The sequence below is a fragment of the Anastrepha ludens genome, chromosome 6 (genome assembly GCF_028408465.1).
Source record: "Anastrepha ludens isolate Willacy chromosome 6, idAnaLude1.1, whole genome shotgun sequence".
Lineage (NCBI taxonomy): Eukaryota > Metazoa > Arthropoda > Insecta > Diptera > Tephritidae > Anastrepha > Anastrepha ludens.
The window spans coordinates 87,429,011-87,441,568 of NC_071502.1; positions in this window are offsets into that span (position 1 = coordinate 87,429,011).

Genomic DNA, 12,558 nt, shown 5'->3' on the forward strand with positions numbered 1-12,558 from the left:
GTGTCGCAAAGGAGCCCACAACAGAAGAGCTCAACCGCAGCATCAGTGCTAAAATTAAAGAGCTAACGGAGATGATGGTTCTATACCGCCTCCGAATGACAAATGAGAGATGTGTTATTTTTATGAGAACCTTTTTCATGGCAGAAAAATTCTATATTTATTTTTATTATTTGGTCTATGAAAACGGGCTTCTTACACACTTACAACGAAAAGTAGAATGACTATCGAATATGATTTTAATAGCTAAGCAATATAAAGTAATTGCAAATACACTTTTCGATGATGAAAAATCTTGCTGGATAGTAGCCGAACTAAATTCACTTAAGGCTCGAACAAGAGGAGCATTACGTGAATACTCCGTTTTACATTTGGCGCCAAAGAAAGGTAAAGAGCTACGAAGAGTACCCTGTGGTAATTTCCAAAAGAAATGACCAGCAAATAATTCCATTAATGATTTTATAAACAAATGAAGACGAGAATACTTAACTTCTTATTTCCAAAGGCTTTAGGTTAATCAAAAGCAACGAGATTGATATGGGGGAATTGGTTCAGCAAATCTCAATGAACTTAGATAGTACATATTTAAGAAAAAAATTTTCTACCCGTTCAATTCTGTTTATGTATATTTTGTGACTTGGTCTCCAGATTATATGCATGCGATAAAGTCGGCGCCGAGTTAGAAAAATGAAGGTCATCCGCTGAGGTTAATAAGAAGGTAGGTCAACTCGTAGAGGAGTAAGTGATGGAGTGCATGGGGAGCATCAGGCAATGAAAACTTTTGCAAACCTTGAATGTTGGATTGGACCAACTAAAACTTGCTCACAGATTATGAATACCAACCAGGTGTGTCCGGAGAGCTATGAGGCAAAGCAATATGAACATCTTATGTGAATAACCAACTTAGGAGGTGATTCAACCCACAAGCGAGCTTAGCAGGCTGAAAGAGGCTGCAGATGAACAAACCTGATGTTACCTGTCATATCCGACCGACTGTCGCAGATGCTCCTCTCATTAATCAGGGGACTGTAGATAGCTTGTTGGTTTGATTACCGGTCACTTTCTACGAGCAAAGCACATGGAAAAGGTAGGCATCTCAAACAGTGCTCTCTGTCCAGCAGGTGAAGAGGAGGATGAGACGGCGGACTACTTTCTGCATCTGCCCAGCCTTCGCTCGAATCAGGTTGGAGGTCTTTGGCACTTATGTGTCAAGTGGCTCCTTGGCACCACAAGAGCTACTCAGATTTATTCGGAGGACGGGTAGATTTAAAGAAAACTAAAAACCGGAACCCCAGTGCAGTACAATGGACTTTATGTTGGTTGAGTGCTGAGGTTGCAACAAGAAAAGTTAATCTGTAAAATCTAGCTGGTGAGCACCTAAGGCATTGGGAGATAATAGCAAGATTGTATATACATATATAATTGGCGCGTACACCCTTTTTGGGTGTTGGGCCGAGCTCCTCCTCCTATTTGTGGTGTGCATCTTGATGTTGTTCCACAAATGGAGGGACCTGCAGTTTCAAGCCGACTCCGAACGGCAGATATTTTTATGAGGAGCTTTTTCATGGCAGAAATACACTCGGAGTTTTCCCATTGCCAGCCGAGGGGCGAACGCTATTAGAAAAATTTTTTTCTTAATTTTGGTGTTTCACCGAGATTCGAAACTACGCTCTCTCTGTGAATTCCGAGTGGTAATCACGCACCAATCCATTCGGCTACGGCGACCTGTAATAGCAAGATTACGGGATAAAAAAGATATTATAAATCGCAGCGTACCTCGCTTCTTGTGTTATCCAAATATATATAGGATATGGTTATATACGTCTCTACCCTCGTAAAAGAGGTGTCGTTAAGAAATTATGACTCATTATTCCCTTTAAGCGGTAGACATGACAAACTGATTTTGCTAGATCACAACGTTGCTAAATCGGTTCAGAAATATTTAGAGGGACTGAATTGGGAAATCTTGCCCCACAGACATTGCACCTTTGGATTACCATCTGTTCCGATGGTCAGGTGGAGTAAAATTGTAGCTTCCAATGCCACATACTTCACATTATGTCATGTATTATTTTATTATAATTAGCATAAAATATGTTGAGATGTATTTATGCTTTCTAGAAATAGTTGATGTTTTGTCTCCGTAGACAGACTCATCCAGGGCAGATACAAGTGCAGTCGACTATGGAGCCGCTGTGGTGGGCGGCTGTGAGCAATCCTGTGTCACTAAGGTAATGAAGAAAAGGAAATATAACAAATCTAGTTTTATATTCACTTTTTTATATTCACGGTTTTAAATTAATATATTTTCATTCTTCAGCCAATTGTTTGTCGAAGTCGAATAAGCAGAGACCAATAACTGTACCTAATAAGCAAAGAACCTTATGAAAAGCATTCGCAGAATAATTCCTTTTTTCGATCCGTTCAAATAAGCTTATTAGAGAAGAAAACACATTCGTTTCTATTTCAATGCCCAATATGACAGATATAAGAGTATTAAAAAACCGCCCACACTCTCCTTGCGCCCATCAACTAAATCATCTTCGCTATTGTGGCTTAAGCAACCCCAAGCGGACCATCAACCCCACCTGTCACACAATTCAACCAATTCGTTTGCTTATTGCCCACCCACGTATTCTTTGCCCAACCACTACTACGATTATATATGTGTATGCGTGTGTGTGTGTGTGTGTGTGTATATAGTCCTTTATCAATTCAATTCAATTTCCTTCAATCTCAATGCGATACTTTTTCGAAGTTGCTTTGCTTTTATTGCACATTTTTTCTCAGTATCCAAATGTCATTTTTTATTTCACATCGCCGGCATTTATTTTATTTTCCCTCTCATCCTGTCACATTGGCCACACTATGTACTTACACTTGTGTGCATGCGTCGATGTGTGTATGTGCAGCAGCGGCAGCACCCATCTCCAGGCGCATATCAGCCAATGAAAAACGTTGAAACTGTTACAGCAGAGGGAGCTCCACGACTTGGAGCAAGCATGCACGCATACATACGTACATTGATTCATACATACATATATGTACATATGTATGTATGTATATGTTGGTACATATGTTGCCAACTCGATAAGAAAAAGTTTTTCCACGTTCCCTGTCTGCTGCCCACACTAACCCATACGAAAAACGATTGTATACTTGAACGGGAGACATACATACACACACACATATTTAAATGTACGAGTGCGGATGCAAGCGAATGCGCGATGGGTGGGAGGGCAGAGAAAAACGGTTAAAATCAATTGGTTTTCATATATTTTTTCCAATTTCTTTTAGCTGCCCCAACTTCCCCTTAGCTGCGCGCGTCACAACTCGTTCTACTCGCTACAATTCGTCTCCTTCCATTTCGCTTAGTTGCCATTCGGTTGAGTTGTTGGGTTCACTTTGGGTTCGCTGAAACTTTTTTGTTACGTTTCTCATTGATGAATTCAAATTTAGATCCTTTCAATGCCTCGTCTATTTTTGTGATTTTGTTTCCTTTTTTTGTTCGGATATTTTTGTTTATTGTCTTTGCGCGCATTTTCCATGCCAATTGTTTTATTTTCAATTTGAAAAGTTTTCGCGCATTTTTCATCAGCTGGGTGTGGCAACAGATTTCCGTTTGAAATTTCGGTAGAAACTTCTTCTATGTGTGCGTGTGTGTGGAAAGCGGTGCCACTATTATTGCTAGCCAAATCGTTCACTTTCGAAAAGATACAATTTGAGTTTACGCATTTTAATTAAAAGTATTTTGTTAAGGTAAACTTTGACGAATTGCAATAATGCCAGCTGCTACGTTAACAAAAATAAACGAAAAGGGTGTTTTTTGGGTACTTTACTCAAAAGTTGAAAATACTTCACAAATACTTTTTAATTAATTTTGCCCTTAATCTAAAAAATAAATCACTGAAAAGGTTGAATAGATTTCGTTTATAAAAGAAGCTCTCTGATATAGAAACAAATGACGTTTTGGTTTGCTTAAGTTTAAAATTTTCAGTGGTGTGAACCGATTCTCAGCCTTCTCCGAGCATGGCCTAAAGTGTGGTACAAGCGCAGCCTGAGAAATGCAAGATGGCGCAAAATTAGTAATCCAATTTTGGAGTTGAATAACTAAATAAAGTAATTTTTTGAATCCTTTATTTTGACTTTTACGCGTTACATTGCTTGTATGTTTCTGTACTGCAGCTGTCTAGTTGACAAGTGACCATCTCCTCAAATTTTCGCAGAAAGGAAATAAGCCGCTCCCTCTCCACCAAGCAATGCCTAACGGTAGTTCCACGGACAGAGAGAAACGGAGCATGGATGGGTGAGCTGAGAGACAAGTACCACATTTCGTCTTTCAATGCTTTGTGCCACCACTACAACAAAAACAAAAAAAACTACGCAAGTTGAAAATTTGGGGAAAAAGGTATTGACAGCAGATTCTGCTCCATTAGGACCGTCTTAGTGCCACTTTGCCAGATTGGCTTCAGTTTTGCTTCATTTGGGGGGCAATTAAATCTAGGGAATCAAATGGTTTCAAATGAGAAAATTCAATGGGCTGTTAGCACTTTTGGTCCATATAAATCCACGGGACTTCATGTAATATTTCCGTTTATTGTTAGAAGTTGCTTAAATAGTGGCTACATTCCTCTTAATTGGAGAGAGACGATAATCTCCTTCATACCTAAGGCAGACAGGTCTTCACACACTAATCTTATGACTTCAGACCTATCAGTTTCACGTCTTACCTCCCCGAAATTCTAGATGGATTGTCGATGAGTATATACGGGGCGTTATATACAAATCAGCAAGTTCCCCCCGGCACCACACGCCTACATAAAAGGCAAATTTGCAGTAACCGCTTTACGATCACTTGTTGGGGGAAAACAAGATTTTGAATGAGCCTTCAACAATATTAGCACAAGAACCATACGGGATGCTCTAAAAAATTTTGGAGCCGAATCTAATGTTGCTATTCTGGTCGAGACTATACTTGTCAGAAGAGAGGTAATGGCTGATTAGGTAACACAATAATAAGCAGACAGGTCTGCAGAGATACTCCTCAGGTAGGGGTCCTCTCGCCTCTCCTCCTTGCTGCTGTCCTTAAAGAGAGGGGGTTGCCATGTTACCGCTTACGCTAACGATTTGGCAATCGCGGTTAAAAGCAAGTATCCCAACACACTCATGGATATTCTACGCTCTAACATGGCCACGCTTAGTAACTGGATAGAGAGATTAGGGGACTTTGAATAAACAACGGTAAAACTGAACTAATTCTCTTTACAAGTAAATATAGACTGCCCACAGTTTCCCCGCTAATTTTCAGGGGAGTGGAGATTCCTTTGAAGGAGAATGCTAAATACTTGGGACTCATATTACGCAGGAAACTTGGGTGGAAACCTAATATTTAGAATAGGGTTCAAAAGACCAACACTGCATTGCACACCTGCAAAAAAGCCGTCAGAATCAAATGGAGATTAACACCTCGTATCGCACACTGGCTTTGCACATCGGTAGTTCGGCCTATTTTGCTATATGGAATACCTGTGTGGTGGCCATCAACTCAAAAGGCAAGTGATAAGAAACAGTTGAGCCAGGTCCAAAGAACTGCATTTCTATGCATTACCGGTGCTTTAAGGACTACCGCAAATAAAGTGCTCGAGGTGCTAGTCAACTTACCTGCTCTAAATCTGGTAGGAAAACACGTGGCTGCCGCTTCAGCGCTTAGACTTAACCGTATGGCGCTATGGAAGACTCGGCGGTTCCGGCACGCTTCTATACTACACACTTTGAGTAGTTATAATCAAGAAATCGGTTACTCTTTTCCTAAACCGACCTTCTACAGGCTCTTCAAGATTAACATCCCGTCAAGAAGAGAGTGGCAAACTCAAAAACGATAGAGAAATTGGGAAATACATTTTTATACGAATGGATCCAAGCTAGAAAATAAAGTCGGCTATGGAGTTTTTTCAAAAGAATTCTTCTTCTTCTTAATTGGTGCGATAACCGCTTGCGCGATTTTGGCCGAGTTTAACAAAGCGCGCCAGTCGTTTCTTTCTCGTGCTAACCGGCGCCAATTGGGCGCACCAAGTGAAGCCAAGTCCTTCTCCACCTGATCTTTCCAACGCAGAGGAGGCCTTCCTCTTCCTCTGCTACCCCCAGCTGGTACCGCATCAAATACTTTCAGAGCCGGAGTGTTTGTATCCATGGATCTTTATTCGCTGCGCTATGTCTATGTCGTCGTAAAGCTCATACAGTTCATCGTTCCATCGCCCGCGATATTCGCCGCTGTCAACGTGCAAAGGTCCAAAAATCTTCCGCAGAATCTTTCTCTCAAATAGTCCAAGCGTCGCTTCATCGGATGTTGTCATCGTCCAAGCTACTGCGCCATACGTTAGGACGGGCATGATGAGAGCCTTGTAGAGTGTTAGTTTTGTTCGTCGAGAGAGGTCTTTACTACTCAGTTGCCTACTTAGAATTAGGATTAAAACTATCACTCCGACCTCCGGACTACTCTAGCGACTACCAGGCGGAATTCTTAGCCATAAAGGAGGTGACTGTGTACCTAGCACACACGTAACAAATACAACGATAAATATCTTCTCGGACGGCCTCCCAATGAATGGAGACATTTATACTGAAATCAAAGGTTGTTCAGGAATGTCTGGCAACTCGAAATGATATTAGCACCGTCTTCAAGTCAGCATTATATGAGTTGTGGAACATAGAGATATTGAAAGATATTGCAAGGCCAATGAGCTCCCAGAAAGGATACTAATCGTCCACTGCTTGAAAACAGAGGCAGTATTGGAATTCCTATGGCAACTATCAAATTAAGGACAAAAAGTAATATTCTCCAGGAGGCCAATAGATCATGCAGAGAAGAAATTGATTGTGTTACAACCAGTCTAATTTGGCATCAAATAGATAAGAAAAGAGCAGGAGAATCGCTCAACCTCTCAAGAGAGAACATCTCAAAGGTCATGGCTTACTCTTCTAGGCTAGAAGTATTTTCGCACGAATACTGCAGAAGTTGTAGAGTCGAGGAAGAGGAAGAAACAGTTGAACACTTACTCTGTAATTATCCAGCCTTCAATAAAAGTAGAGCAAAGTTGTTAGGAAAATACCATTATTACTCTCTCTCGGAACTATCTAGTGTTGGAATAACACCTATCATAAGCTTCATAAGAGCGTCTAATTGGTGACATTGATGAATAAACACTGAGGTGCTCGTGTTACAAAGTGGTACCAAAACGGACCTACATGGTCTAAGTGAGTTGGCTATTCTAAACCGACTGCCACAAAAACCTTACCTAACCAACTTTTTTGCAATATTCGCAACATTTTTCATGCAACATTGTTTCGTTAACTTTTTTTTTTAATAAAAATATAGTTTTTTGCACGAGTGTAAAGAGAAAGCGGCAAACATCCGAGTGTATTAACCAATCAAACATCCGAGTGTATTCCCAATTCAGTCCCTTTAAATATTTCTAGACCGATTTAGCAACGTGTGGACAGGTGTTGGCATGCAGCAAAATCAGTTCTATCTATCGTCCCATTCCGGCTGCTTTTCTTTGAGAGCTCAATTCAAACGCATTAGCTGCAGTCGGTAACGATCGCCAGTGATGGTTTCAGATGGTTTAAAGGGTTCAGGGTGACACCCTTCTGATCCCACCAGATGCACAACATATCCTTTGAAGCATGAACATTTATTTTTCGCTATCGATGGACTTGATTCAGCTGGCAGGCTCCCACATTTTCGACAGCTGTTAAAAAAGATAAATTAATACCTTCACAATTCTGGTTTCAAATGGAAAGGATTGGAAAGAGCTTAATTTCGAAAACATTTATCTAAAGGGTTGCCCCCTGTTTTAAAAAATTTAGTTCAAGCACGATAAATAAAACAAACGAACTATAATACAAGGTGGCGCAAAAGTAACCTTGCGAAATTTTTTGGCTGTAATTTAAAAAAAAATGAAAAACTTTGATTCTTCTTGTGGATTATTTTTATTTGGTCTTTTAATTTTTTTTACATCAAGTCGAGAATATGATGTCATGTAAATGGCCGCCACCACAGTTGATTGCCATTTGAGTCCTCTTTATGGCATTTTCCATCACTTTTGCCAAAACTTCCGGCGATAGGTCCTCACATTCTTGACGGATATTGTCTTTAAGAGCTGCAAAAGTCTGAAGCTTGTTGACATAAACCCGCGACTTCAAAAAGCTCCACAAAAAGAAGTCTGGAGCTGGCCAGTGCAAATCGCCAAAACGGGAGATTAGGCATCCGGGAAATGCATCCTTGTGCCAAAGTCACCGACCGATTATTGGTCAAATAAATAGTCAGCAATATCCCGCGTTCTGGAGCAGTGTAGCATAACATTGTTTATTAACGTGTATTTCGCATGTGTTTACTACACAAATGTCAAAACAGAACTGTCATTAGGGGCCAATGGCAAAATTTATAGCATTTTCTGATAGGAGGGTTACTTTAGCGCCACCTGTTATATATATAGAGGAAAGAACTTCGAAAAATTTTAAGTTCAAATATATTTTTAAGAGGGTTACCACCTGTTTGAAAAACTAAGTTTAAGTAGAATAAATAAAATAAAATTAAACAAAAATATAAAAAGAGAAAAGCGCTTCGAAAGATATTAATGTTGAAAATATTTTTGAACAGGGTTGCCACCTGTCTGAAAAATTTAGTTCAAGCACAATAAAAAAAACAAACGAACTATAATATAATATAGAGAAAAGAACTTTGAAAAATTTTAAGTTCAAATATATTTTTAAGAGGGTTGCCACCTGTTTGAAAAACTAAGTTTAAGTAAAATAAATAAAATAAAGTTAACAAAAATATAAAAAGAGAAAAGCGCTTCGAAAGATATTAATTTTGAAAATATTTTTGAATAGGATTGATTGAAAAATTTAGTTCAAGCTAAATAAATAGAATTAAACCAAAATATAAAAAGAAAAAAGTGCTTCGAAAGGTAATAATTTTGAAAATATTTTTGAATGGGGTTGCCATATTTTTAAGAAATTTCTAAATAAAATAAAAGAAAAATATAAAAAGAGGAAAGAACTATGAAAGATATTAATTTTGAATGTATTTTTGAATAAGGTTGCCACCTGTTAGATAATAATTGATAATAAATAATTAAAGTATTATATTCATTTTTCACCGCCAGCAACGATGCGATACTGAAAACCTTTTCTTTTGAGCCGTTCAAGACGGATCTCACACCTCACCAAACGTCCTTCGATATCCCTCTCCTTCAATTGATGTCGCACCCAGTTACAGTTAGCTGCTTTCTGGACCACTCCCATCGCGTGCAAACGTTTACCGACGGTTGATAAGCCAACATCAAACTCTTTAGACAGGGTTCGACATGTGTCTTCATCCAATAATTGTTCTAGTATCTCTAAATTGTTCGGTGCCCCTTCGCGATCTTTATCACTCACGTCAAAATTGCCACTTTGGAAGCGTCGAAACGCCTCTCTATACAAGTTGTATTTGGTGGAGCGTGATAACCGTAAATATTGATCAATATACGACACGTTTCAGCTGCACTTTTCTTTAAAAGGTTTCATTATTATTTCAGGACTTCTCGCAAATGCTGTTTTTTCGGGGCGAACGGAAACATTTTGACGTCAGATAAAATATGATCTTTACGCTGCAAACGAATGTCAGCTACTGCGATCGATACCTCACATATTTTTTTTTTAATTTTTCTAAGTTATTTTTTTATTTTCATACAAAAAAACTACAAATACTTTGCTTTGTAAATCCTTAAATGAAAAATAGGTTACAAAAATAAATTAGTCAAAACGAAAAATGCTCACGTCTGTATAAAAAAATAACATTCATAGTACTTAAGTAAAGGCTGGTCTTTGTTAACTTCTAATTAACTTCTTGTTAATCATAATAATAGATTTTCTTAAAATTTATGGATCTCGAAATTGACTTTACGGCTATGCAACAATAGACTTTTGCTTATAATTTTATATAGAAACTGAATCGGTTAAGATTGGTGTCGAAAAAATGTTAAGCCGCCTTAATGTGCATATACATAACTATATATAATTGGCGCTTATACCCTGCCTTAATGTGCGTGCATAACTCAAATTCTTCATAGACCTTTTTTCCCTTCCGAAAGCACCATTTTATAGACTCTAACGTTGAACGTATTCCTAGTATCCTCCAGCATCCTTTAACTCAAAAACGTCTCTTTGTGGAACTTAAGCCACTATACGAATAACTAAATTTATGTCGTTGTTTTTTTCTGCAACGTTGCATCAACCTGTGGTACTCTGTTGAGTTTGCAATATGCGCCACTTAGGAAGAGTAGCAAAATCGCTCAAAGCCAGTAAAAGGGGGCTTAAAAGTTAAGATTTTTTATTGTTTGCATTTTCTAAATGCCACAAAGGCGGCACAATAGTTTTTGATTAAGTTTTCCAAGTGGTTTTTCGTAAGCGCTTAAGCCCCAAAACAAATAGCGGCGCAACCAGTCACTTTGAGACAACTCAATAAAAATGGCTCCCAAGAACAAAGTGAAATTTTGAGTACTGCAAGTACTTGCCGCTTAAAAAGTGCACTAAAAGAGAATATTACAAGCGATATTACGCGCAAAGTGTACTCCTCTATTGGACAAAGTGCCTGAAACTTAGCCTTAAATACATATTTAATTAAACGCACAATGCACGCGCTTTGTGACGTGGAACCGTTGCTGTTATAAAATTGGCAAAAAAAAAATACAAGAAAAACAAAATATTTACTTTCACAACTTTAAGGCTTGACAGCATTGTTTGCATAAAAAACGAAGTTTCACTTAAAGCGCCTTGATGTAGGCAATCACTGAACCCAGCGCTAGTCATCGATTCTCTTTCGCTGCGGGAAAGTTGCGTTTGAATATTTTTTTCCCCCCATTTTCTTTGTTCTTACGCGCATTTTTGTCGCCTTCTTTATTAGCAATTTTTTCTTGTTTCTGTTTTTTTTTTCCTAGGTGACAGGGTCATTGGTGCGCCTGTGCGTTCGGGGGCGCGTCTGGTCTGGTCAAGCGCGTTAGCGCCATTTGCTAATTTAATTTGGCCACGACGCGCCGCCGTCATTATTGCATTTTTATTTCTCATTATTACGCGGTGGCGTCTGGAAGTGGGTCAACTGTGGTCATTGACATGCCAGCATTGTGGATGTGGCTTGCAACTCGCCGCCTCCTTTCGCTGCTCTCCAACTAAGTACAGCTCCGGCTCCTGCTCACTTGCGCCCATTAACTTCTTTGGCGCGCGGGAATTTCCTGTAATATTTCTTACTTTCCTTTGTTTTTTTGTGTTTTTTTTCTGTTCGTTCTTTTTTTCTTTTTCCTACCAAACTTTTTTCTTGCATACTTTCGTGCTTTTCTTTCCTTTTTCATACAAGTTTATTACTTTAAGATTTCGCCTTGACTTTGGCCATAATTCTGCAGGGTTTTTTTTTTTTACTCAAACACTGGAGACTTTTTTCGGTTTATTACGAAGCAGCTTTAATATTCCTGTGTAGGGAGGGGGAAAGGGGGTGGGGGAAAGGAAGTTCGAAAATACTGGCGCCAAGGCAGTGAAAAGCAAATGTATTTCTTGCTCTGACCAGCCTGCCTGTTCAATAGCGAATGCTGGGGCCTTGTCCAGCACTCACTGCAATTTTCTCGCACTTTTGTTGTTTTTTCTTTTTTGTGCACTTTTTGCATATAATGTTGCAAGTTTCCACATAGATATACAAGTATTTGCAGCCAGACAGCGCATTTTGTCGCCTAGCCGAGAGCCACCGGGCCCGGCAGCCAAAGCTTTGGCCGCCAGCAATGCACCATAATGACCAATTTCCGTTTCCCCAGAGGTTAACGGCCAGCCGCCTTTATGCTTTTACAGCGCAGTAACAAAGTGCAGCGCAACTAAAACTACAAAACTATTACTTTTTGCATTTTCCTTAAACACTTTTGACTACTTTGAAGTCTGTATAGTTTTTCTTTAGAAACTTTTTTTCGCAGCAACTCCTAAACTTTATGCTTTTATGGCTGTTATTTTAAAGTTCGGAATTTACACTCGCTGTGCTGGATCTGCTGGCAACAGGTTGCTTTAGTTTTTCATTTTAAATTCAACATTTTTCTTAAAATAAATTTGAATTTCAAGAATTTCAATCACCTCAACCAGCTTCACTTGGAATATTTGTTATATTTTCTAATATTTTTAACTCCCCTTTGTTGTCTTCTCCTCCTTCCACGCGCAACCTTCCATCATCGAAAATTACTTCTGACACTTTGTTTGACATCAAATTCATAAATTTCAATAGGGCACCCAGGCCACGTGTCAGAAGTTCGTATGCGCTTGAAAATAAACTGCATTGCATTTGCATACTTACAGGCGCCAACCGCCCCTTTCAAGTGAATAGCAATGGTTACGTGTTATACAACTTATGTATGTATTTACGTGTACTAACACATTGATGGCGCTGTGTGCCAATGCATATCTTCAAAAAATAATTGATGTTCCACGGCAGCCTTCCTGGCAATCAGCAGCCAATGAAGTGGCGGCACTTGTAGTTCAATGCGTTTC